The following is a 26,729-nucleotide window of genomic DNA, read 5'->3' on the forward strand; positions in this document are numbered from 1 at the left end:
CTCTTTGTACTTTTGTCCTTGTGCTAATATATTTCTTCCACTTGAACTTTTAGGTCACTAATATTGTTTTCAATAGTGATCATCCCCCTCCTGAATTTTTAAATTCAAAAAATCATAGCCATTTTTTGTTTCTGTTGTTCTTTTTTTCTGGTTCCAGAAGGTCTTTTTTTAATGTTGTACAACTCTCCTTAAGTGCTTGTTATTACTTTTAAATTAAGATGGATGTCTATCTCCTCTAGCAGTTTTATTCCAAAGGAGTTACCTCTCTCAGTGTTTTACTTGCTATCGTTCTCTGAAGCTGTTGTGAATCCCTGGACTTGTTTCATTTTCCTCTGTGAGCTCTTGGAACCCAGGCCATTGCCTATTGAGGACGGCAATGAGGGGCATCTGGGTGGCTCAGTCGGTTAAGTGTCCAACTCTTGGTTTTGGCTCAGGTCATGATCTCGCAGTTTCGTGAGTTTAAAACCCCATGTCAGGCTCTGTGCTGGCAGTGTGGAGCCTGCTTGGGATTCTCTCTCTCCCTTTCTCTCTGCTCCTCCCCCACTCGCACTGTCTCTGTCTCTCTCAAAATAAATAAAATAAACTTTGAAAAAAAAAGGATGACAATAAACTTGGAAGCATTGGAAAGCACAGCAGCCTCTGACACAGGTGACAGTTGCCTCTTACCTGCTGAAAGCTCTGCAGGAAGCATCTCTGCAATCCATCTCCTCAGCAAGAAAGACCACACCTCTCGGGGATGGAAGGACCCAGTCCATGCTTCAGGTCCACCGTGGCTACTTGGTAGCTGGCACGCCACCAGGTGCTCTTAGAATCACATGGGGCTGCATCCCTCCTCATCAGGGAAATACAAATCAAAACCACACTGAGATACTACCTCACGCCAGTCAGAGTGGCTAAAATGAGCAAATCAGAAAACTCTAGATGCTAGCGAGGATGTAGAGAAACGGACACCCTCCTACACTGTTGGTGGGAATGTAAACTGGTGCAGCCCCTCTGGAAAACAGTGTGCAGGTTCCTCAGGAAACTAACAATAGAACCCCCCTATGACCCAGCAATAGCACTGCTAAGAATTTACCCAAGGGATACAGAAATGCTGATGCATAGGAGCACATGTACCCCAATGTTCATAGTAGCACTCTCCACAATAGCTAAAACATGGAAAGAGCCTAAGTGTCCATCAACAGATGAAAGGATCAAGAAGATGTGGTTTATCTATACCATGGAATACTACATGGCAATGAGAAACAATGAAATCTGGCCATGTGTAGCAATATGGATGGACCTTGAGGGTGTTATGCTGAGCGAAATAAGTCAGGCAGAGAAGGACAAATATCATATGTTTGCACGTATAGGAGGATTAGGAGGAACTTGACGGAGGAACAAGGGGGAGAAGAAGGGGGGAAATAGTGGGGGAAAGGGAGAGAGGCAAACCATGAGAGACCCTTGAATGCTGACAAAAACTGAGGACTGATGGATGTGGGGGGGAAGAGGGATGGGCATGGAGGAGGGCACTTGTGGGGATGAGCACTGGGTGTTAAGTGGAAACTAATCTGACAATAAACTATTTGTAAAAAAAAAAAAAAAAAAAGAATCACATGGGGCTGGCACTGATTTTCTATGGGCAGTGAATCTCCATGGATCAAGCTCCCTGTAATAACTTTACTGTTTGCCCCATGGCTTTTCCATTATCTCCAGGCTCCTGACCTGCGCAGAAGTCTGAACATCATTCCAGAACACTATGCCTCCAGCTGGTAGTTGGATTGGAGCTAAGATGGAAAGGCAGTAGAATACTTGCTCCAGCCGCCATCTTCCCAGAATTCCCTCTACCCATCTTCCCTTCATTGTCATGTATCTAGACCAGGCACCATTATCTCTGGCCTGAACTACTGCCTCTAAATCGTTGCCACTCCAACCTTCCTTCAATCTATTCTCCCCATGGCACCCAGGTAGCTCTTTAACAAATAAACAAAATTCCATTCATCTTATTCTTCCACATTAAATCTTTCAATGGCTTCCCAGGGCTCTTGGGATGAAGACACACACCTTTGACATAACCTACTAGGCTCTAAATGATCTGCTTTCTTTTAAACCTATCTATTCATAGGAAAGGGAAGCAGCTCTAGGAAAGGGTCTTTTTCCTAGAAATAGAAACAGTGGCTCTAAAATAAGAATACGTGGGTTCTGGTCCTATTTCCTCTATTAGCCAACTGAGTGTCACTGACCAAACCACTTCATCTCTCTGATCTTTTTCTTCTTCATCTGAAAAGCAGTGGTAAAGTCTACCTCACCTATTTCACAAGGTTTTGTAAGCCTCTAATAAAATATTTGCCAATGTATGATTTGCAAACCACAAAGCAGTATAAAAACTGAGCTCTCTTAATAAATGGTGTGATTTCAGAGAAGCTATAACTTAAAATCTGACTTCTACCAGCTTGTCACTGATGCATATAACTGCCACCGTGAAAGTTGCTCCCTTAGATTCACACAGTATGACTCCAGTAAGCCACCATTAAAATGCACATGATTCGGAAGAAGGAACGGAAAAGGATAAAGCATGGAGTTATTAGCAGTAATTGTTATGCAGTATTCTCAGATAACTATTGTTCAGTTGGCTAATTCTCTGAAGCTAAGAGACAGGAGAGGTAAGGTTTCATGAGTGAAAGAAGGGATTAAAAAAAAAAGGTATGGATGACACCCAGAGAGGGAGACCCAGGTAAACACAGGACTAGCATTCTTGGCCAGTGCAGTGGCAGGAAGAAGTCCAGCACCTGAGACACCTGAGCGGCTCAGTTGGTTAGGCATCCAACTTTGGCTCAGGTCATGATCTCACAGTTCATGGGTTCAAGCCCCACATCAGGCTCTGTGCTGACAGCTCAGAGCCTGGAGTCTGCTTTGGATTCTGTGTCTCCGTCTCTCTGCCTCTTCCCTGCTCATGCTCTCTCTCTCTCTCTCTCAAAAATAAACACTAAAAAATAATTTTTTAAAAGTCCAGCACCCTTCATCCTGGAGTAGTGCCTGTCTTCCTCTTAATTTTAATTTTGGGAGGTGTTCCTTCCTTTCAGACAATCATCTTCCTCCCCCTAGGACAAAATATTTAATGTATGAAGCACATAAATGAGAAGAAAAAACAATATTGCAACCCTTGCTTCTCCTCAACCAAGAATGCTGGGTAACATTTTATTCCCATATTTCATTTAATCTAAGACATCATCAATTATAGGACACCATAATTTTATGTAATGCTATGAAAGAAAAATTGTTTCCAGTTTAAACTATGACACGACATCGATTATAAGACTTATCCTGATTTCAGAAATGATGAATGTGAAAAAAATGTACATCTAAAATCTATGAAGTATAACATCTATACATTGATTGGGTCAATATGTCTAGGCTGCTGCCACTGTCTGACATAATGCCATCCATCCACTAGAGTGGGGATTACAATGTGAAAGTTTCCATATAGTCAGAGTAGAAAACATTTCATTGCTACTAAACACTTTATGGAAATGATTATGGTGATGATCATCTTAAGCTTCAGTTTCTCCTGAAGTAAGATGGAAGAAATCCTACATACATAACAGATATGAAGGATTTTTCTAAGTATACAAATGGCTTTATTCCAAGCCATAAGAAACAAATTTAGTTCTAACCAGATTTCTGAAATTGAGGGTCAGAGCCCTCCTGTAGACCCAAACTGCCTTCCCAGGATCGCTGAAAGCAATAAGCATCCCAGATCCCATGTGAAATCCAACAGAGGACCCACTTCAACTCATAGGCCCCAGAGACTTCCTCACTAGTTGCCCTGATGCAGGAACTCCCTCATTCCAAGGGACCCCACATACCATAGGGTCATTTAGGTTATCTGGTTTTTGTTAAATAATGACTAGGAGCCCAGCACCAGGTAACATTATTAGGGGGGGGAAAGAAGTTGACCACCCAGATCCTGCTCTACTCTTCATAAAAATCCCAAAATAGAGAATAGATTCTTAGCATATGGTGAGATCAGGTTATCAGGGTAATAGGATTCCCATAGTCAACATGGATATGGGGGTAGAGATACATCATTATTTAAGAGAGTTCACCTACAATGCAGGCTCTGGCCCTGGCCTTCCCAGGGCCAGAACTATGGCTTATCAGTGCAATGAGAACAGACTCACATTAAACAGGACCAATGTGTAAAATCAGAATGCAAATTCATTCACTTATAAGAGGAGTTATAACTGCTCCATGGACTTTAATACCCCAGTCCCTATAACCTATGTGAGTTACATATGTGGCAAACCACACCACAGCTGGAGTTATTTGTTAAGCCTGAAATCAGAGGAGAGTAGTAGATGGATAAAATGTGCAATGGCAGCAAGTTAAGATTGCCTCTGGGGCACCTACTTCCATAGCAAGGTCTTACCTCCATGACCAGAAATTCTAAAAATACAGTGGCTGAAGCCCTTTATTACATCTCCACGTTAGACACAGCCTTACTTAATAGGATCAGAATAAGCAAAATTCCATGGCTAAGGCACCTTCTCCTGTAGCTGCTTGGATGGGAACTATTCTTCAACTTCCTCTCATTATTATTCTGAGGCTGCCCAGCCCTCTTCCTTCTTTACATATGGTCCTTATTTCCATTAGGTCTTACTCTGGCCTGAGAGGCATTCTGTCTATCCAAGTCATGCATTTCACCATTCATTCAACAATCACTAACTGAGCAACTACTATGCATCCGAGTTCAAGGCACTATGGTAGGCACTAGGGGAAGAAGAGTGAGCAGGTGTGACAAGTGTTATAATAGAGGCAGTACAGAATGGACTGGCGGCACATAGGAGAGAAGTGGAACAGACTCTGGGATGGAGAGCTGTATCAGAAAGTTGATTGGAGGGTCACCTAGAGAAGGTTGGAGGATCTGTAAGGAAGTGGCAATGGTATAACTGGGCAAAGAGAGAAGCTGGGCTTTAGGTGATCTTATAGGGAGCTCTGAAATTGACAAGGCCCTTCAGAGTGTTCCTGTATCTAAAGAAACAATCCTTTCCCCCACCTTATGTTCTGGTCCACTTGATCTAGCACCTCGGGATTCAGCCCCAAGTGCAATCCTCCAGTTCATACCGGTACCTGTTATGTTACACGTAAAGATCCTGTAGCACCTTTACTGTGGTCCCTCCCCCCCTAGAGGGCCGGGCATATCCTCTGTCAAGTTGTGCTGGGATTCGGCCCCTGTGATTGGTCTGATTGCCAGGAGAGGGGCCAGAGGTAGATTCCGAGGAGCTCGTACATCATCTTGTAAGATACCTGCCTCCACGTGGTCATCAGCATCCCCCCAGCATGGGAGGGGCTACTACTTCAGCTCCAGGGGAATCTGTGAGCTCAAGACTCCCAACTGCATCCACTCAAATTCTCCCATCATGAGTGTCAGGCTCCAATTTTCTCTCTATTAGGGCCCTTACTTTGGCACTAAAGACCCCGTAGGGCTAGAATTCATCTGTCTCTGAAGACCTGTTCCTCCTACAGCTGTGTCCTGAGACTGATTCTCCATTCTTCCTGGCCCTTCTACAGAGAAGAGGATTTTCTTAAATGCTGTCAAGGAGGCCTCTGGCTCTCACATTTTGCCTAGAATTGGTGATTAACCGCACTCTAAACCTGCCATGATCTCTCTTCAATGACACAATGACTTTCAGTGACTGCCACCAATTCCATAGTCCTTCTAGTCACTATTTCCCTTAAACCTCTCTAGTGCCCCAGATACTGTATGAGCCACTGGTATCCTATCCTAGTCTTAACAATTGCACTGCTGCACACACCTGGGGTCCTCCTTCCTCCTTCTGCCACCAGTGTTGAGGTCCTCATTGCCAGATGACTGGTTAATGGGAGCTCCAAGATGGCCCTTTAGTATCTTCTTCCCAAACCAAACCTGATACCAACTGTCTTAGCTTGGGTTGCAGGGAAGCAGACTATGGTAGACAGGTGTGTTCAGAAAGTTGAGTGGAGAGTTCTTGCAGGAGATGCATGTGTGAGAAACTGAGGAAGGCAGGGTTGGGAGAGGGAGAAGCTGACCTGTGGTAAGGCTGCAGCCAAGGCCCCCACCGATTTCATGGGGACTCAGGAGCTGAGACAGCCTTGCAAGCAGACCCAAATTGAGGCAACGGGGTTGAGACTTCAAATCCCCAAACCAGCTGGTCACTGGCTGTGTGGTGCCCTTGGGAAGGGGCATGACCTTGGGGAGGTGGTTCCCTGTGGTTCAGAGCAAATCCCAGTGAGAGCCACAGCACTCATTTCCAGCATCTGGGGGTTGAGCGCCATGACCAAAAAGGGGACCTGGGTGGAAACTTACAGTGTCCACCCTGAGAGGTGTAAGACGCAGCCAAGAGAAGGGCTCGAGGGAAGGGGGAATAAGAAGGAAGGGAAGTATCTCAGGCAGAAGGAGGAGCATGTCCCAGATAGAGAAAGCATGTAGAAAGACATTTGCTGGGATGCTTGGGTGGCTCAGTCAGTTAAGAGTTTGACTTTGGCTCAGGTCATGATCTCACAGTTCCTGAGTCCCAGCCCTAAGTCAGGCTCTGTGCTGACAGCTCAGAGCCTGGAGCCTGCTTCACATTCTGTGTCTCCCTCTCTCTCTGCCCCTCCCCTGCTCACACTCTGTCTGTCTGTCTCTCTCAAAAATAGGTAAGCATTAAAAAAATTTTTTTAAAGGAAGATGTTTGTTGAGGCTGGGATGCAAAGTGCTGGGGAGGCGGGTAGCAGATGAGACTGAAGAGTGAGGTGGGGGAGGGTAGTGGGGGATGATGTGTGTGCACAACATGGTTGTTTCACTGCTTAACTTTGCAGAGGGCATTCTTGTTTCTCCCATTTCTAAGTTTTTGTAGCAGTAAGTCACTTTGTCCCCAAGTATTGACACAGAGGCCCTTTGAATAATTAAGGCTTATGGACAAAAGCAAGAAGAGCTCATTGCCTGGCAGTATAAATGGAATGCCTGGGATGGGTAGATTGATTATCCCAAGAACACACCATGTAACACCCCCCACCTGCTCTATGCAGTGTTCTACGGGGGAGGCTGCAATTATTTCCCTGCTTTAGTGCATCCAGGCACAGCACTGCCAGAAAACTGAGGGGAGAATTTGCTTTGGCTTCCCTGGGATGACCTAGGGCCAAAATCTATGCTCCATGAGAACAGCTGAGGACCAATAAGGGCTGCAAAACAAGAGAAAGAGTGATGTGAAAAGAGGTGAACAGGAAGATGGACAGACATCGAGTCAGGGCTCTGTGGGGCTCTGAGAAAATCCTACACCTCTCAGGGCTCTAAAGAGTAAGAATAGATACAGTTCTGTGAGTTCAATGACCCTTGGATTGTATATTTCTGGTAAATAGTTTTTAATGTTTTTTTTTAAATTTATTTCTAGGAAAGAGAGAGAGAGACAGCGTGAGCAGGGGAGGGTCAGAGAGAGAGGGAGTGACAGACTCTGAAACAGGCTCCAGGCTCTGAGCTGGCTGTCAGCACAGAGCCCGAAGCGGGGCTCGAACCCACGAACCATGAGATCATGACCTAAGTGAAAGTCGGACGCTTAACTGACTAAGCCACCCAGGCGTCCCTCTGGTAAATATTTTATAACACACTTAATGAAAGCAAGATATCATCCTTTGATGACCAAATCAGTGCTGGGTCTTCTTTTCTTTGGTGAGGTTTGTGATAGTAGAAAGAGACCAGGTGGCCTATATGTAGGGCCTGTTGAGAGGTTTTTCCCCTCTAGACAAAAGGATCAGTGAACCAGAGAAGTATGTAACTCTCCAGTCTAAGGCTCCTTTCTGGACATTGCACTGACTTTCTACTGTGGCATCCCACCTCTCAAAGAAGAGTTAAATTCCCACACCCATCTCCACCTTCATATCTCACCTAGCAATCAGCAAGCAAATGGCCCTTTCTAATTTTTTTTAATGTTTTATTTATTTCTAGGAGAGAGAGAGAGAGAGAGAGAGAGAGAGAGAGAGAGAGAGAGAGAGAGAGAGAGAGAGAGAGAGAGAGAGAGAGACAGTGTGAGCAGGGGAAGGTCAGAGAGAGAGGGAGTCACAGACTGAAACAGGCTCCAGGCTCTGATCTGGCAGTCAGCACAGAGCCCGACGCGGGGCTCGAACCCACGAACCGCATGATCATGACCTGAGTGAAAGTCAGACACTTAACCGACTAAGCCACCTGGGCGCCCCGCAAATGGCCCTTTCTGATCCCACCTGAGTTCTTCCTGGATACCTTCTTCTTTACATTCTCTTCCCTTTATCCCTGCCTTGCAGCGTATGTTACTTGATTCACAAAAAAATACTGCATTCTCAGCCCAGATGAACATGGGCTTTGTTTAAGCAATAGGTAGAAAGGCAAATGCTACATCACAGATTTAACTTTATAAAGCAAAGATCAGTCTTGTATTTACAAAAAAGAAGAAATATATTAATTCTCTGTCTTCAAATGGAGCAAATATATGCTTTAAACACTTTGGTTCTCTTAATAGTTATTACTCTAAGATCGGCTTACTGCACTAGGCACCAATGCACATTATCAAATTACACATATTATTTATTTTACCAATGTATTTCATTAATGAGTTCAACTAATGATACATAAAAACATAAGTTATCTATCTAGCAGGTGTGCACCTGCACCAAGTATTCATTACCAATAGTAAATCTGCTTTACAAGAAGCCAACTGAAGGGCACCTGGGTGGCGTAGTCAGTTAAGCACAGAGCCTGCTTGAGATTCTCTCTCCCTCCCTGACTCATTCTTTCTCTCTCTCTCTCAAAATAAATAAATAAACTTAAAAAAAAAAAAAGAAGCCAACCACCTCTCACAGTGACCAGGTAATTCTGGGCAGTCAGCAGCAGCAGGCATACTTGTTGGTCAAACCATCCAAGGGGCTCCCATATCAAGGATGCTCCTTATGGTGTTTGTAAGCAGCCTTCCACCCATCAATGAGCACAAAGAGACATCTACTCTGTGCCCTGGCTGCGCATGAGTGGGAGATGCGGTGAGAAGCAGAGGAGCGAGCTCTGCCTCTGGAATCCCTAAATCCAGTCCCTGTCCCATTGCTGCCTTCTGGGAGCTGTATAAGCCCTTGCAAGGCTCTCCACCCCTTTAAGCTTTAGTCTCCATGCCTGAAGATTGGGGCTGCCTTTAGCACTACCATGAGGACTGACCACAACAGTGAAGTGAATATGCTAGGGGAAACTGAAAATCATCCTTGGAGGGAAGTTGCTGCTGTTGGCTGTTTTTGTGATTGTTAGACATAAGACAACGTCTGCTTTTCCAGTTTTTTATTCTCAATTATGTCACAACTTTTTCCATGAAAAACTAGAGGCTGTCTTACTCATCTGACATCTTCAATGCCTGGCACATCTCTAACACTCCATAATTGTTGGGTGAATGAGTCTGTTCATTATTAGTGATCATTTGTTTTATTTCTAATTGTTAAATAGGTTTTAAGTAAAATAATTATAATAATTAATACAAATGATAATTATTAACAGATGGGCCATTGCTTAACATAAAAACAAATGAGATATTATATTGTACATATATGCATTCTTTTTAAAAATTTTTAATGCTTATTTTTATTTTTGAAAGAGAGAGAGAGAGTGTGTGTGTGTGTGTGTCTGTGTGTATGTGTGTGTGTGTGTCTGTGTGTCTGTGTCTGTGTGAGTGGGGTGGCAGAGACAGAAGGAGACACAGAATCAGAAACAGGCTCCAGGCTCTAAGCTGTCAGCACAGAGCCTGATGCAGAGCTCAAACTCATGAACCAGGAGATCATGACCTGGGCCAAAATCAGACGCTTAACTGACTGAGCCACCCAGGCGCCCCTGTACATATATGCATTCAATAAATATATATCAAAGGCCATGTTAGGTGCTAAGCCCTGTCCTAGGTGCTGAAGATAAGAACAGGACACGTAAGGTTCTTGTCCTAAGAGCAGGGGCCTTATAGAATGGAAAGCAACCACACAGCAAATACACACATATCAAGATAACTGCAAACAGTTATAATGGAGGGAAAGTACGGTTACTTTAGAGTGACTTCTCAGAGGAGATGATATTTGCACAGGGAGTGGACTTTTACAAGGGAGCTTGGCCCCTGAAGTGCTGGAATCAATTTTCTAGGCAGAAGGAACAAGCGCAAATTGCCTTAGGCAGAAGCGTGTTGTTAAGTTCAAGATATAAACACAACCTTGAGCGGCTGGAGTGAAATGAAGGAGAGAAAGGATGGTATGCAATGGAATCAGAATCTGTACCACATTGAGCTATAGCAGTGGGAAGTAAACAACGACTTATAAGAAGAGAAGATGTGATCCACTGTATATTGTTAGAGTTTCAATTGGGCTAATATGCAGGGAAGGATTTGTAGGAAAGAAGAAACTATTTCAATAAAACACTTGTTTGGGTTCCCCCAGAAGCAGCACCATGGTAGGACTCTGGGGAAATGACTAGAGGACAGGCAAGCCACAGAGGGCATATTATTAACCATTATCACAGTGAGTGGCTGAAGCTTCACCCTCCAGAGAAACTCTAGAAATGCTTTAAAACACACCATACACCTCAGAATAGTCCAACCTAAAGGGTAAGGGCGCTGGAGTATTTATGCGCCGATTCCCAAACTGAGATTGCTATTAGGGGCAGTGGGTATTAACTCCTCAGCACTTCCAGCCTACAGCAGATGGACAGAGTGGCCTTTCGAGCATCCTTCAGTCTCTCAAGTCTGAGGAAGAGGAATGGGCATGGACATCATTTGCTATATCAGGTCAGGTGTAATGATGGCTTGAAATAGGAGATAGTGCTGGAGTTGGTGGGAAGTAGACAGATTGGAGGTTGAGCTCACCAAGCTTGCTGGCTGTGTATGGAGAGTGCTTGAAGGAGAGAGGTCAAGGATGGCTCCTGGACTGGGGACCCAAGCAACTGGGTAGATACTGGGGCCATCTTAGGACACGGGAATGATTGGAGGAGGCATCAGCTTTAAGGGCAAAGAATCAAGAGATTTGTTTGGAGATGCCTATTAGAAATCAACATGGAACTGCCAAGTAGTAGACAGTTGGAAACAGAGACTGAGCTTATGGAAAATGTCCTTGCACTCAGCCTCTCTCCCACCTCCTGCTTTATGCCAATTTGTACCCATTCCTAGTTTGGTCTCCTTGAAAGATTTCATCTGATTCTGCCACCTGGACGTATCTTCAAAACAACTTACCAGAGAACATAGGCTGGCTGCAGAAACTTGAGATCCAGTACTTACTGAACAAGTATTATGTGACAGTCCTGATGATTCCTGAGCTCCAGAAGCTGAACTTACATACATTATTGCATTTAAGCCTCCCATAACCCAGGATATAGGTTTTATTGTTGCCATTTCAGAGCTCAGGAAAATGACTCTCCGAGAGGTGAGGTAACTTATCCAATATCACATAGCTAAGGAGAGGAGAGCCATTGAGCTCTCAGGCTCTGGATCATGCTCATTCCCCAGCACCATGTTGCCTGGCTCAAGAATCAAGAACTGGGGTGCCTGAGTGGTTCAGTTGGTTAAGCACCCAACTCTTGATTTCAGTTCAGGTCATGATCTAATGGTTCATGAGATCGATTCTTGTGTCAGTGCAGAGCCTGATTGGGAGCCTGTTTGGGATTCTCTCTGTCCCTCTCTCTCTGCCCCTCTCCCACTCCCACTCTTGCTCTCTTTCTCTCAAAATAAATAAACACTAAAAAAAAAGAAAGAAAGAATCAAAAGCTGAACTTGCACTCCAGCTTGGGTCCCAGAGTTTGGCTGCTGAAGGATTTTAGCATCACTTTTTAGTCTTTTGGTAGAGACCCCACCTACTAAAAATCAAAAAGGAAGGTTCCAGATGATCACTTCCCAGGCTGTGTCTAAGGAACAATGACAACCAAATAAAGGTTCCATGATCATCAACTTGAGGAACGACTACACAGCATATTGTTTTCTCAGAGAGTCACACACACATTAAAATGTTAACAATGCAGATAACTCTGTAGTTTAGTAAAACAAAATAAAACCTGTCTACTTCTGTTTAATGTGGCATTTCCCAAGCCTGCTCTGCCATTATACCCTGGTTTTATGACTGAGCCATTAATATCCCCAGAATGAGTGTTCTGAGGAACAAGCTTGAAAATCCCCCACATGAGGGCTGCCTGGGTGGCTCAGTCAGTTAAGCCTCCAACTTTGGCTCAGGTTATGATCTCACGGCTTGTGGGCTCAAGCCCCACGTCGGACTCTGTGCTGTCAGCTCAGAGCCTGGAATCGGTTTCAGATTCTGTGTCTCCCTCTCTTCCTGACCCTCCCCTGCTCACATTGTCTCTCTCTCTCTCTCAGAAATAAATAAAAAAAAAAACAGTTAAAAGAAAAGAAAAGAAAAGAAAGAAAAGAAAAGAAAATCCCCCACATGAATAAGTCAGGATACCTTAGTCTTCAGCTTGTTTCAGTCAGCTCACCCTTCCCCACTCCACCTCCACCCCCATTATTCTGTGACTTCAAATACTGTGCTTACACTCTCGGAAACTCGGCCTCCCCATTCTTACGGTGGTGTTCACCAAGTGTCTCTCTGACAAATGCTCACTGAGCTGTGCCGGGCTCAGCAACATGACTAGAAGGTCAGTAGTGAATGAGTCAGCCCTTGACTGCTTGGCTCCTGGTGTTTGCCTCAGAGGAGGCCGCCTGTCGTCCACATAACCTCCTGAGCTTTCTCCTTTATAATAACGTACTTGAGGCTTTTACCAAAGCAGACAAGAAAAGCGATCATTTTCTACGACGAAACCTAGGGTTAGCTGAGAAGTGGCCCTCAGCTCAGGACTATTTACATAATGTATCTGGTCAGGGCAAAATAAAAAAAGCCCTTATTCAAAAAGCAGGGGTGAGTGCAATTAAAGATAGCAAATTACAAAGCTTTTTCCTTTAAAAACATTGTATTACTTATAAGCCATGATAGGCATGACAGTGATACATGAACCACAACATAAATCTATAAATTGCAAAACTGTAATATTTTTGGCATCATAATTGTATATCACACATTAAATAGTACTTCATTATTTATTAATAAATATAAATTAAACATAAATACAATAAATATTAAATAAGCATAATAAATATAGATTAATAAATACTATTAATGTAATATGTTGGTGGAGATTTTTCTGGCTGGCTTTACTGGAGATTCATTTACTAGGTTACATCACAATTTATACTTTCAGCAACTTCATTTTTGCCTTAGGGAGGACTATTCTGAATAGTCTCTCTTGGCAAATTCAAGATTACAAATAACTTTTGGTAATTTTTAATCTTGAGAAGGATCTTTTTGATGATGTAACTTACCAGAACTTACCCGAACTGTTAAGAGCATTTTTTAAGCTGTGACAACCTTGTGATATGTTTCTGATAAATTACTTCAAATTTCAAACTTTAGCCCATCTAGAGCTGATGATTCTTGAAAAAATTATTTTTCGAAGATTTAACTCTTCCTATAATTCAGTTTTGTGTTAAGTCTGAATTTAATTTTAAATATAAATTTATACAATGGCATTTTAATGTTTCCTGTGACATTTCTTGTAACTTATGGAAGATGTACGAGAAGCTAAAAGTGGCATCAAGATTTTTATATCATTAAGAATGTCTGCCTATGCATTAAATGGCTAGATCTTCAATTATAAGGAAAAAATAATTTTGTCTTCTTCATTAATAACTGGTTCATTAATAAATGGTTCATCCAAAGCATCATATGAAAATATGGTTCTTCTCTATTGAATGTGATAATCTTTAAATTTAATTTCTATTTATTAAGTTATTTTAATGTTTATTTATTTTTGAGAGACAGAATGAGAAACAGAGTCGGGGGGGGGGGGTTGGTCAGAGAGAGAGGGAGACACAGAATCTGAAGTAGGCTCCAGGCTCTGAACTGTCAGCACAGAGCCTGACTTGGGGCTCGAACTCACAAACCGGGAGATCATGACCTGAGCTGAAGTTGGGATGCTTAACCAACTGAGCCACTCAGACGTCTCTAATTCCTATTTCTAAGCCTGTCGATGTTTGCTTTGCAATGCTGCAGCAGTTTTCAAGCTCAAGGTTTTTAAATCTTTTAAGAATTGTAATAGCTCTCTTGTACACTTTATTGCAATGCCCATATGTATGCTTTTATTCTATAATAATTTGCTCACAAAATTTACTGCCTGAGCCTGCAGTTCCTGTCCAGGTGCTTAGAGTTAATATCTGTGCAGAGACCACAGGGACAGGCTCCCACTGCAGGCTCCAGCACTGGCCGAGGGAAGGTTTCTTCTGTCTCCCATGGTCATACCACTACCACTGTGGCTGTGACATTCATCACTGCCAGTCTGGCCTCAGTGTCCTGGACTGCCCCCAGACATGTGCATGAGATGCTCAGACCAACTGCTTAGCGTGTTTGTTGCCCACTACCTGCCACGTTTGGAGACGCGGCCTCCACTTGGCACATGTGGTGCCTGGAATGTCTCCTCTGCTCCCATACATGCTCCATCGTGCCATCAGGCTTTCTTACAAAACACAAGTTAAATGATAAAATCATTACAAATCCCAAGATGGTGACTGCAGCACATAACCCAGAGTCTGATCCTTCTGAGGGTAGACCGTACAAGTCTCATGCCCATAGAGCCAGCATCACTCTATTCTTTGAATTTTCCAGAGGCCTTGTGACATCCTTTATTGTCAGTTTTGCAGCCCGACCATGTGGATCTGCCTTGAAGAACTGCACTGAGATGAATAGGTTTGCCTGGGTCTCTTCCATAAGGTCCTTCGCTCGTGGGCATCCAGCCAAGGTGTTTGTCCTGCTGGACTCTTTGGGACCAAATGTTAGGCTACCTTCCTTTGACTTCCCAATTTATCCCCTACCCAATAAAACCCTGCCTTGACTTTCAAAACCTCCCACCGATAAGTCCGTCTGATCCTAAGGTTTTATCTCTCCTGCGGGTTTTGCTCACTTGGCTTTGCTGGGTTCAACTTGGGTTTTCCAATGGCTGTAAGACTGAGTTTAAAAATAAAGCAAAGAAATCATAACTATGATAGGAATTAGCACAGGAGCAGTGACTAATGAAGGTGACTATGAATTAAGTGACTAAGCATCAGTAGGCCAAGTAGCTATTATGAGACACATCTCAGCAGAGATAAAGAGCAAAGTACTCTGCTTCTCTGGCCCTTTTCCCATACCAGTTCTCTTTGCTCTTCATTTCTCTTGAAATTATGAATTTTAAATAAGAAAAGCTATTGCCTTTCTTCTCACTGAGACAGCCCCTTGGAATGCACTATGAAAATATGGAAACTGACAGTCATAGCACCCACTATATACCAAACACAGTGCTGGGCACTTTATAAAACTTTAATTACTCTTCATGACAATCCTATACATCATCTGACTTCCCTCCTAGAAAGGCAGAGGCCAGAGCATTCAAAAAGCCTGGCTCACATTGCTCTGGTGGCCTAGCTAATAGTGTTCAAGGACACCTGCTGGGTTCTGGGCTTATTCTATGAGAGCTTCTGACCTGAAAAGTGACAGGCTGATGTAAGGTTGTCAAATCCCACAAGGCTAACCAAGAAAAGATAGATAGCCAGCCAAGAGGATGAGTGGCCCAGGGGGCCCTCTACATGAGAACGTTTGAAGAGGATGGATGCCAACAAGTCAACATCTGGAGGGCTCCCTGAGCTTCAGGCTGAGGCTGGATTTAGATGGTGACCACAGCTACTGATGTGGGTAGGCTGGGGCTAATCAAGAGAGCCATAGTGGAGCATTCAACTCCTAACAGTTAAGCAGATTGCCCAAAGTCATAGCAAGAGAGCTTCCAACCTGGACCTGGCTCATGAAGCTTCTACCATTAACTGGATATGATACTGGAGCAAAGGGCATTTTCTTGTTAGCTTACCCCACCTCCCTTGAGTTGAATTATATGAGTACATAATTCTCCACCTCCATCTTGGCAAAGTGGTTCATACAACTGAACTAACACCAGGCAACCTGGGATCCCAGATACTCTGAGTTAAGGAACAACTCAGATCCAAGTTATCCAATTTGCAAACTGAATAAATAAAATAAATAAACTGAAAAAAAATAGGCCACATTTATTTCTCTGGATGCCAATAGACTGTCAGCCTGGCTCTTGCAAATCAGTTTTCAGACTACTGTCTCTGCCATGGATTTCAACTCTATTTTTCCACAAAATACTATTTTGAAACAAAACTAAGCAGTGATTCTTTTGTCTAGGTCATGTGTATCTTTCTCTAGAAACAATGACTACCATTGCTTTCACGGGCGGAGGCCCTTGAGGAAAGTAGGAACTAGGAACAAACAAGACCTAGCAAGAAGGAAAAATAAATCAAAAAACATTATCCCATTCCATATTTAATAGAGGACACTCCGTGTGCCAGGAAGTCATTGAGGGATGTAGTTGGTGAAGGAGGCAGACAAGTAAATGAAAGTCACAGTGAGACTGGTACAGAATTAAAGAATGACATCAGTGGGCGGGGCCAAGGGGGGAGGAAGACACATCTTCCAGCTTCTGTCCTTTTTGTCCAGATGTGGCTGTCACATTCCTACCATCTCCTACCTCTCATTGCTCCTCCCCAGGACAAAGTAGTGATTTAATCTGGTTCCTGCATTTAGGAGGAAAAAGCTGGACATTCTCATCTCAGCTACCCTTTCCATCTCTGTTAGGAGAGAGTCACCTATGGAGAGCAGGACTTCTGTCTCCTCTCCAGGAGGCTGGCTCTCGTCCATGCTGTCTATGGCTGAGTGGACATATCTGTCCAAATGAGGGGTTTAAGTGGCTCTCACACCAAGATAAGTCCTCAGCTTAGACTTTATCAGTGATAAAGGTGATATTTTAGCTCCCATCTACTGATTCTTTTGTCTTCTATCTCACCGTGTTCAGAGCCTACTCAGAGACCCCAGTGTTACCAGTCCCTTTCCCAACACATTTTGGGAACAGGCCTTCAACCTGCTTCCTTCTGGTGGTGTTGTTCAGACCACACTGCTTCTTTTCATTCACAGGTGCATTCTGAGGAACAGCACCAACCTCTTTGACCATGTGCTCTTCTCATCCACCAGTCCAGTACCCATTACAAAGAGAGGTAACAAGACTTATCTTGTTCCAGTGAACTTTCCCCAGCTCCACAGGGACACTGTTTCTTTGCTGAGGCTATTTCAACGTCATGGCATGCTCTGGGATCTTGCCAAGTGTCAATATTAAGTCTCGGGAACCTAACCTTTCCCTTCAGGGAAGAGAGGGAAGCCCACAGTTGTGTGGCCCCTCATTCTCCATGATTTTTCAGAGGTCAGGATAGCGTTTCTATAGTCACATCTGCAATTTCTTCCAGGTCCCTTGGAAGTAATTTGTGGGGGCTTGAACTCATGTAGAGCTGCTGTGCCCTGTCATTTCACCTATCTTAGATTTCAATTCCCTCTTAATCATGTTCGTTCTACCCTTTGCAGTTTTAAGGTCATTCTGCTTCATAGAGAAAACAGAAGTAAAACCAATTGTTTTCTCCATCATCTATTAACCTTATCCTATCTGCTTCAAGCCCTGGCCTAGCATTTCAGCACTTGTTTCAGCTTTCTGACTCAGAGGTAGCTTTATTTATTTATTTACTTATTTATTTGGTCAGGAGCAACTTCTGCAAGCTGCATCTTATCCTGGGCTTTACCTATTCTGACATGGTCTTTTTACGTTCATACTTTTCTTGTGCTTTCTTGGTTATTTGGCAATCTTTCTATCCTCTATGTAAGGCTTTTAAATACCTGAGCTCATTCAGGACCCCTCTCTGTAGTCACTTCACCCCAAGTCTCCCAACACTTTTGTTTTTTCATCAAGGTTCTATATCTGAGATAGTCAGACATCTTTCTGGACTAAAATGCTGGCATTTCCGGGGTGCCTCAGTTGGTTAAGTGTCCAACTTCAGCCCAGGTCATGATCTCATGGTTCATGAGTTCAAGTCCCACATTGGGCTGTGTTGACAGCTCAGAGCCTGGAACCTGCTCAGATTCTGTGTCTCCCTCTCTCTCTGACCCTCCTCCACTCATGCTCTGTCTGTCTGTCTCTCTCTCTCAAAAATAATACAGCAGGGGATTTAACTCCAAAATGGAAGGGCCCCTGATGGGTCATATTATGTACTCTGACTGCTGTAAAATTAGAAAGCCATTCCTCATGGACTCCCATATCGAGAATTAAACCTGTACCTTCTTCACAGGAATCTAGTATGCAGGCTGACACTCTTTATCCTGTGGAGCACTGGAAGACCTCAAATTTCTCTTCAAATCACAATAAAGGACTAGAGAAAAATTACCAAAGGTTGTTTTAATTTAGGCCTCTCTTTCTAATAATATTAACCTATATTTTGTTGTCTTTTCTGGTATCTCCCTGCCTGGTGCCAAGACTCCTCTACGACCATAACTGCCAGAAGACATGTGATCCTTTCTACTCAAGAAATCTCAGGGGAGTGCAGTCAGTAAAGCGTCTGACTTTGGCTCAAGTCATGATCTCACAGTTAGTGAGTTCGAGTTCCACATCTGGCTCTGTGCTGACAGCTCAGAGCCTGGAGCCTGCTTTGGATTCTGTTTCCCACTCTCTCTGCTGCTCCCCCACCTGTGCTCTGTCTTTCTCTCTCAAAAATAAATAAACAGTGGGGCGCCCGGGTGGCGTAGTTGGTTAAGCGTCCGACTTTCGCTCGGGTCATGATCTCGCGGTTCGTGGGTTCGAGCCCCGCGTCGGGCTCTGTGCTGACTGCCAGCTCAGAGCCTGGAGCCTGTTTCAGTCTGTGACTCCCTCTCTTTCTGACCCTCCCCTGCTCACGCTGTCTCTCTCTCTCTCTCCTAGAAATAAATAAAACATTAAAAAATAAATAAATAAATAAACAGTAAAAATAAATTTTTAATAAATAAATAAATAAGTAAATAGATAAATAAATAAATAAAAAGAAAGCTCATATATGCTTTCTCCCCTGACTGGCCATCTTTGCCATTTGTAATTTCCCTATATTTCCCCAACTAACCAATGTTGAAATATAGACAGGAACATCTCTACACCTCTATCTAGCAGGAAGAAGTGACAGAAGACCCTCCACCCTCAGCAACCTTAAAGATTTTTTTTTTAATTTTTTTATTTCTAGGAGAGAGAGAGAGACAGCGTGAGCTGGGGAGGGTCAGAGAGAGAGGGAGCCACAGACTGAAACAGGCTCCAGGCTCTGAGCTGGCAGTCAGCACAGAGCCCGACGCGGGGCTCGAACCGCGAGATCATGACCTAAGTGAAAGTCAGACGCTTAACCGACCAAGCCACCCAGGCGCCCCAGCAACCTTAAAGATTTTAAGGGTCAAACTTGTTCAGGGGCGAATGATGTGGGAAACAAAGACAGAAGACAATGGCAGATAAAATTAAATTTCCTTATGATCTGTAGCCCATTGGCAAATACTTGAGGCAGGCAGATCAAAACCAATCTCTCCTCATGGTCCTGGGGCTGCTCTTCCTGCCCCCAGGTCCTGTTCCCATGCTTTAATAAAATCATCTTTCTGCACCAATAAACAAACAAACAGACAAACAATTTAAAAAATTTCAATGTTGGCATTTCCTCATTTACTCTCTATATCCTGCACATCACTAGATTTGTACATGAAATATTAGTTACTGTCCATGTCACACTTCCCTGCTTCTACCTCCTCAGAATAGCTTTACTCAATAGGGTGTTTGTGTGACACAGTTGGTTAAGCATCCGACTCTTGATCTCAGCTCAAGTCTTGATCTCAGGGTCATGAGTTTGAGCCCCATGTTGGGCTCCATGCTGGGTGTGAAGCCTGCTTGAAGGAAGGAAGGAAGGAAGGAAGGAAGGAAAGAAGGAAGGAAGGAAGGGGGGGAGGGTAGGAGGGAGGGGGAGAGGGAGGGAGGAAGAGGAAAAAGAACAGCTGTATACTTCCACTATTCTTCTTTCAGCATCAGGACCCTTGTTCTCTACATTTAACAATTAATAGTCTGGTATTTTGCTCCTTATCCCTGAATTCCAGTTTAAAGCCAACTTCAGTCAGGTAAGCAATTCTCTTGCAAAACACGTTCTTCCACATCCAAGCATCCTCAGCTACTGCGTAAGTGGCGAGCAGGCAGGATGCTCAGGGCACGCACAATGGGTCAGGTGTCCATGTGGACAATCCTTGCAAAATCTCCTCACCTCTCCAACGACATCAAGTTCATTGCCTGTAACATGCATAAATACCTACTTTCTACCTCTTGTCATTTTGTGACAATTAAATCAGAAGAAATCTATAGCCATCTATACAAACGCTCCCACGAGTCCATCTGTCTTTCTCTGCCATCCGCCCTAAGCAGCAGGCCTGTCAGTTATCGCTTCATCCAATCTCGTGGGTTTCTGAACCACACTCTTCTCCCTGACCCTATATCTGTACAACTAGAATCTCATACAGAATATCTTATTAGACTGAGACAGTCATGAATATGGGGTGACCCCAGGCCTGCATTTTTTCTGAGTTCCAAGGTGTGACTGTTCTTTTCTTTTTTTTTTAAATTTAAAAAAAATTTTTTTATATATTTCTAGAAGAGAGAGAGAGACAGTGTGAGCAGGGGAGGGCCAGAGAGAGAGGGAGTCACAGACTGAAACAGGCTGCAGGCTCTGAGCTGGCAGTCAGCACAGAGCCCGACGCGGGGCTCGAACCCATGAACCGCGAGATCGTGACCTAAGCGAAAGTCGGACGCTCAACCAACTAAGCCACCCAGGCGCCCCAAGGTGTGACTGTTCTTGCAGGAAGTTCCAGTGACCTTCCTCATGGGAGAAAAGGGAAAGCTGGTCTTTCCTGTTCTTTGAACACCATCTAGGGAGACATGGGCTATTCAAAGAGGGAATACCTGACCTGGCGCTAAAAGTGTCAGGGAATATTCTCCACTCATACCTTAAAAACACTATAATGATGTAGGGAGATTAGCAGTCGAAAGGCAAACACATCACCTGCACAGATGTCTGGAAGGAGGCATAGTTTCTTTTCTTTTTGTAATTTTTAACGTTTATTTATTATTGAGAGACAGAGACAGAGTATGAGCATGAGAGGGGCAGAGACAATGAGGGAGACACAGAATCCAAAACAGGCCCCAGGCTCTGAGCTATCAGCACAGAGACCAATGCAGAGCTTGAAATCACAAATAGTGATGAGATCATGACTTGAGCTGAAGTCAGAGGCTCAACCAACTGAGCCACCCAGGTGCACCTAGGATTCATAGTTTCTTAACAGTTACAGTGTAAGAGAGAGACGTATCTTCCACTCCTCATGTTTTTTTTACTATTTGAATTTTAACTCTTTTTAAGGGTGAGCACATGTGTATCAGTGACCCTTGGTGGGGAAGTCAGTAACAATCCAGCACAATGGTGGCTGGGATTAGAATGGCAGCTCATAAACTCTACTGTGATAACTGAGCTGATATTTCTGCAAAAGCATTAATACTTAGGCACTATATTATGGGCCTTATGTATTATTTCAGTTAGTCTTCACTACAACTCCATGAAGTCAGTATTGGCCCTCCACATTTACAGATGAAGAAGATCGGACTTGGTGAGGTTAAGTAGCGGCATGTGGCAAAACACAAGTTTGAACCTAGACCTCTCCACTTCTAGAATCAAATCTGTTAGCCACTTCGCTTTGCTATGCTGCCTCCTCCCCAGCCTGCATCCTTTAATCCCCTACACACAAAGACACACACACACACACACACACACACCATCACGTGACATCATGATCACCATTTACAGTCCTCCACCTCAAAGTGATGCTTGAGACTACTTGCAGGTGACCAGGGAGTGGCTCAAACACCTTAGACACACGTTCAAGGGCAGAGAAACAGCTGCCCCCTCTGACTTCCATCTCTGGAGGGTGAGGAGAGTTTGGTGGAGATGCCCAACCAAAGAGTTGTCCTTCAAGAGACTGATTCTCGAGTCTCCCTGCTGCTCATCTGAAGAGGATCCTGGGATTGAAGTCCTGTCTCAATGTGGCCCATTCTCAAACTTCTCACTCTGTTTGGCTTCTTCCCAAACACGTGCTGTGTGACTTTTCAGAGGTCACCTCTGCTGAGCCAGCATTTCATTATTTGTAAAATAAGAAGTGTCATACCGAATGATCACTAAGAACCTCCTATGACTCCTCTTTTCTAAACTTGAGTCTTCATCCCGAAGAAGTACAGCTGCTACCTGAGCACCCAGGTACTTTGTTCCCTTCAGTAGCCACCTTATGGGGCATCTGCCCAGGTCACTTCTCTGAGAAGTAGGCCTGTGGCCATGTTTTACAGTATGACGTCGCTCCCATGGCCAGGTCCTCGCGGGACCCTGGAAGCATTATCCTTAGCTCCTAACTCTCCTCAGTGTCTAGTTAAACTACTTCCCTTTATAATAAGTCTCAGGTGTTTACTCAATAATAGTCTAAAAACCTAGCACAGTCGTCTGTCTTTGTGGGCAAGGACTTGTACTACTTTAGCATCAAGGAGGCAAGACATCAAAGTGGTCAAGGGAGAGGTCTCTGGAGTCAGAGAGACTTGTGTTCAAATCCCAATACTGCCTCTTTCTACCTGAATGATCTTTGAGCTTCTGTTTCCTCATCAGTAAATTGGGCATAACATTCCTACTCCACAGAGTTGTGAAAATAAAATGAGAAGATGCATTTAATTAACTAATTTAAGTGCTTAGAACCTGGCACACACATATACATATACATACAAACACTCAATAAGTTGATAGCTATTATCATTCCTCATGGTGCCTTGTTGGGAGGAGAGCAGAGTAGGTGTATAATTCTGCTTCTTTGGTCCATTCCTGTGCTTCAGACTCCAGACCCAGTGGGGAAAGTGTGGTGAATGCCCCTCACCACAATATTACCCTAGTGATATTTGGCCAACATTGATGGATCCAGAATGGGAAGGTGGAGGTGATGGGAAAGAAAGAGGGAAGCTCTTTCTAGTTATAGACACCTCTTAGTACAAGTACAGACACAGAGAAACCCTAAAATAGTCATCCTCTCACCCCCACCCCCAAAAGAAGAAATTATCAGTTCAGCAAGTTGACTAACAGGATGCCTCAAAGACAGGCCACTGTACAAGTGAAACAGTGAATAGTCTTGGCCTGCCCATCTTTTCCATTACTGGAGGCTTTGGCATCTCAGTTGGGCCTGAATTTCCCTAGCACCATGGTCTTTAGACATAACTTGTGAACAAAGAAGTGTGGTGTGAAATTGGTTTGATCGATTAGAAGACCAGCTCAGCGAAACTCCATGTGCTGTATTCTACCTGTGCATAGACCATATCAGGGGCCCATGTTTTGTTATTTTCCTCTGATTTATGAGACAAACTTTGGCCTCAAACTCATAAGAGTGAGGAATGGCTCTGCAGAGGAATATGTTGTTGGACTCCAGCTGTTGAAACAGCAGTTTGTGAATAATTAGTTGAATTGCTCCAGCGGACACCTACAAATGGCCCAGGATGAAAGCCCAGGCTTCACCAGCTGTATGGAGTTCACGTTCCCTCTTCCAAGTCTTAGAGAATTGTATTAGCCTATTCGAGCTGCTGTAACAATATACCATGAAACACTACACACTGGGTGGCATAAACAAACTTTTATTTGTCACATGCAGAGGGCCTGATTGTCTCTGATCATCACCTTTAAAGTCCTTCCCTTTCTCTGACGAATAGCCCATGTTCACCACTGAATGGCACCACAGTCCTGTCCTTTGTGATCTAAGCCCAGATCTAAGAAGTCTGACAGTCCGCCTTCATGTTATCTCATTTTTTTCTCTCCCTTTAGTTCAAACTGGCAGTGTTTTTGCTGGTATAACCTTAGCTCTATTCCTGGCTTCTGTTGAAATGGCTGATTAAGTCCATGAGTCACACCCATGATTTGTTTATCAAATGGTTGTTCAGCCACACTATTTTCTTCACAAGCTTTCTCACTTTCTGCAATATAGATAGGCGGAGTATTTTCCAAATCTCCGAGTTCTGATTCCTTTTTGCTAGAAAATTCCTTCTTCAGTTCACCCCTTTCCTTTAGCCCTTTCCTCTACGCATTCAGGAGGAACAAAGCCGCCTCTTCAGCACTTCGCATAGAGATCTCCTCAGCTAAATACCCAATTCCATTGCTCCCAAGCTCTACCTTCTGCAAAACACTCGAACATCATTCAGCCAAGTTGTTTGCCACTTCATAACAAGGATTGCTTTTCCTCCAATTTCCAACAATGTGTTCCTCATTTCTCCCTGAGAACTCACCAGAATTGCCTTTAACATTTCTAGGTTGTGCCTCAAAACTCCTCCAGCCTCTACCCACTACCCAGATCCAAAGCTGCTTCCACATGTTTAGATGTTTGTTAGCACAGCACCGCCTCCCCCCACCCTTTTGGGACCAAAATCTGTACTAGTCAGCTAGGGTTGCTATAACAAAATACCACAGACTGGGTGGCTTACACAGAAGACATTTACTTCGCATAGTTCTGGATGCTGGAAGTCTACGATATAGGTGCTGGTCATTTCAGTTCCTGGTGAGAGCCCTCTTCCTGGCTTGTAGATGGCCACCTTTTTGCATATCCTCACATATCTAGAGATACCTTATCTTGCTTCTTCTTCTTATGAAGCCACTAATCTCATCATGAGGACCTCATCCTTATGGCATGTCTGATCCTAACTACCTCCCAAAGGCCCCATCTCCAAATAACATCACATGGGGGGATAGGGTTTCAGTATGTGAATTTCGGAATAAGGGGACACAATTTAGTCCATAGCAATAATTTAACATCTGTGGGTTTTGTGTTTTTTGTTTTTAGTTATTTTGAGAGAGAGAGAGAGACAGTGTGAGTGGGAGAGGTACAGAGAGAGGGAATCCTAAGCAGGCTCTTCACTGTGGCCCCAACCCACCAAACATGAGATCATGATCTGAGACAAAATCAAGAGCTAGATGTTCAACTGATGGACCCACGAGGTGCCTCTAACATCTGTTTTTTACTAAAGCTTCACCTGGTCCTAGGGCCCTTCTCCCTTGTATTATCTGACACCCATGAATATTCTTAAGAAAAAGCAAGAATAGCAGCACCTTCATTTTTTTTTTTAATTTTTAAATGTTTTTTATTTATTTCGGAGAGAGGGAGAGAGAGAGAGAGAGAAACAGCGTGAGCGGCAGAGGGTCAGAGAGAGAGGGAGGTACAGAATCTGAAACAAGCTCCAGTCTCTGAGCTAGCTGTCTGAACAGAGCCCAATGTGGGGCTCGAACCCATGAACCATGAGATCATGACCTGAGCTGAAATTGGACACTTAACTGACTGAGCCACCCAGGCACTCCTGCATCTTCCATTTTCTCCCATCCCTCTACCTTTAATTCCTAAATATTTGATGAAATGGTAACTGCTAGAATTTGTTGAGAATTTACCATATGCCAGGCACTGTTGTAAGTAACTTACAGGTATCGGTTTTTTTTTTTTTTTAATGTTTTATTTATTTCTAGGAGAGAGAGAGACAGCATGAGCAGGGGAGGGTCAGAAAGAGAGGGAGTCACAGACTGAAACAGGCTCCAGGCTCTGAGCTGGCAGTCNTGAGCAGGGGAGGGTCAGAGAGAGAGGGAGTCACAGACTGAAACAGGCTCCAAGCTCTGAGCTGGCAGTCAGCACAGGGCCCGACGCGGGGCTCGAACCCACGAACCGCGAGATCATGACCTAAGCGAAAGTCGGACGCTTAACCGACTAAGCCACCCAGGCGCCCCAAGTATCGTTAATCTTCGTAACAACCTTATAAGATATGTATTATTAATAACTGCATTTGACACAAGGAAACTGAGGCACAGAAAGTCAAGTATCTTAAGCTAACTTGAGATTCTGTACCTGTTATATGCTGCCACACTTCTGTGCCTTTGTGTGTGTTGTTCCTTCTTTCTAAACTTCCCTTCTTGCCTCCGTTCCCCATTTAGCAAGGCACTACTCATCCTTTAAGATTATGAAGTCCTTCCCTGACTCCAAGGGAGAAGTAGACCAGGGCTCTCCTCTCTGTTCCAGCATCATGTTGCACATGACATGGTTATGTTTCTCCTGCGCTACTGTGACTGTAATTCATGTTTCTGTCCCCACCAGAGAAGACTAAAGATCCACAGCCCCAGACCTACGTAGTCTTCACCTTTGTAACTCCAAAACCGCGCACACTGGGGTGTAGCACATTGTTGTCATTTAAGAAATTATTGAAATTAAATTTAAAAGGCAGTATTTAGTAATAAACTGTTTGAATTCACGAAACTTAGTCAAGTGCTTGAGCTCAAGATCTGATCCTTACAATGAAACAGTTAACATCTAATTTGCTGTGAATTTACTGAGGATGAAATAGGATCCTGGGGCTTATCAACTCCTCCTGAGAAATTTTTGTTCCTCTCCTTTGCTGTCACCTTCCTCAACTCTTGCTTGAAGAATTGCAATGTGCCTCTCCTGGGTCTCTGGCCTCTCGTCTACCAATTCCAGTTCGTCCCCCTCAGCACCATCAGAATGATCTGCATAAACAGATCCCAGCCATGTCATTTCCTACCATCCCTTCAATATCCCCACTTCCTGTTCTTATTCCACATACCCAAGGGTAACCATCATAATCTCCTGTGGGTAGGTACAGCCCACTCATACAGCGGTAGTGATGCACTTTGAAATATTTAAATCACATCCTATTTCAACAGCAGAATGTAGGGTGGAGGGAAGATGCT

The sequence above is a fragment of the Hyaena hyaena genome, unplaced genomic scaffold (assembly GCF_003009895.1).
Source record: "Hyaena hyaena isolate Hyena2069 unplaced genomic scaffold, ASM300989v1 scaffold_1216, whole genome shotgun sequence".
Classification (NCBI taxonomy): domain Eukaryota; kingdom Metazoa; phylum Chordata; class Mammalia; order Carnivora; family Hyaenidae; genus Hyaena; species Hyaena hyaena.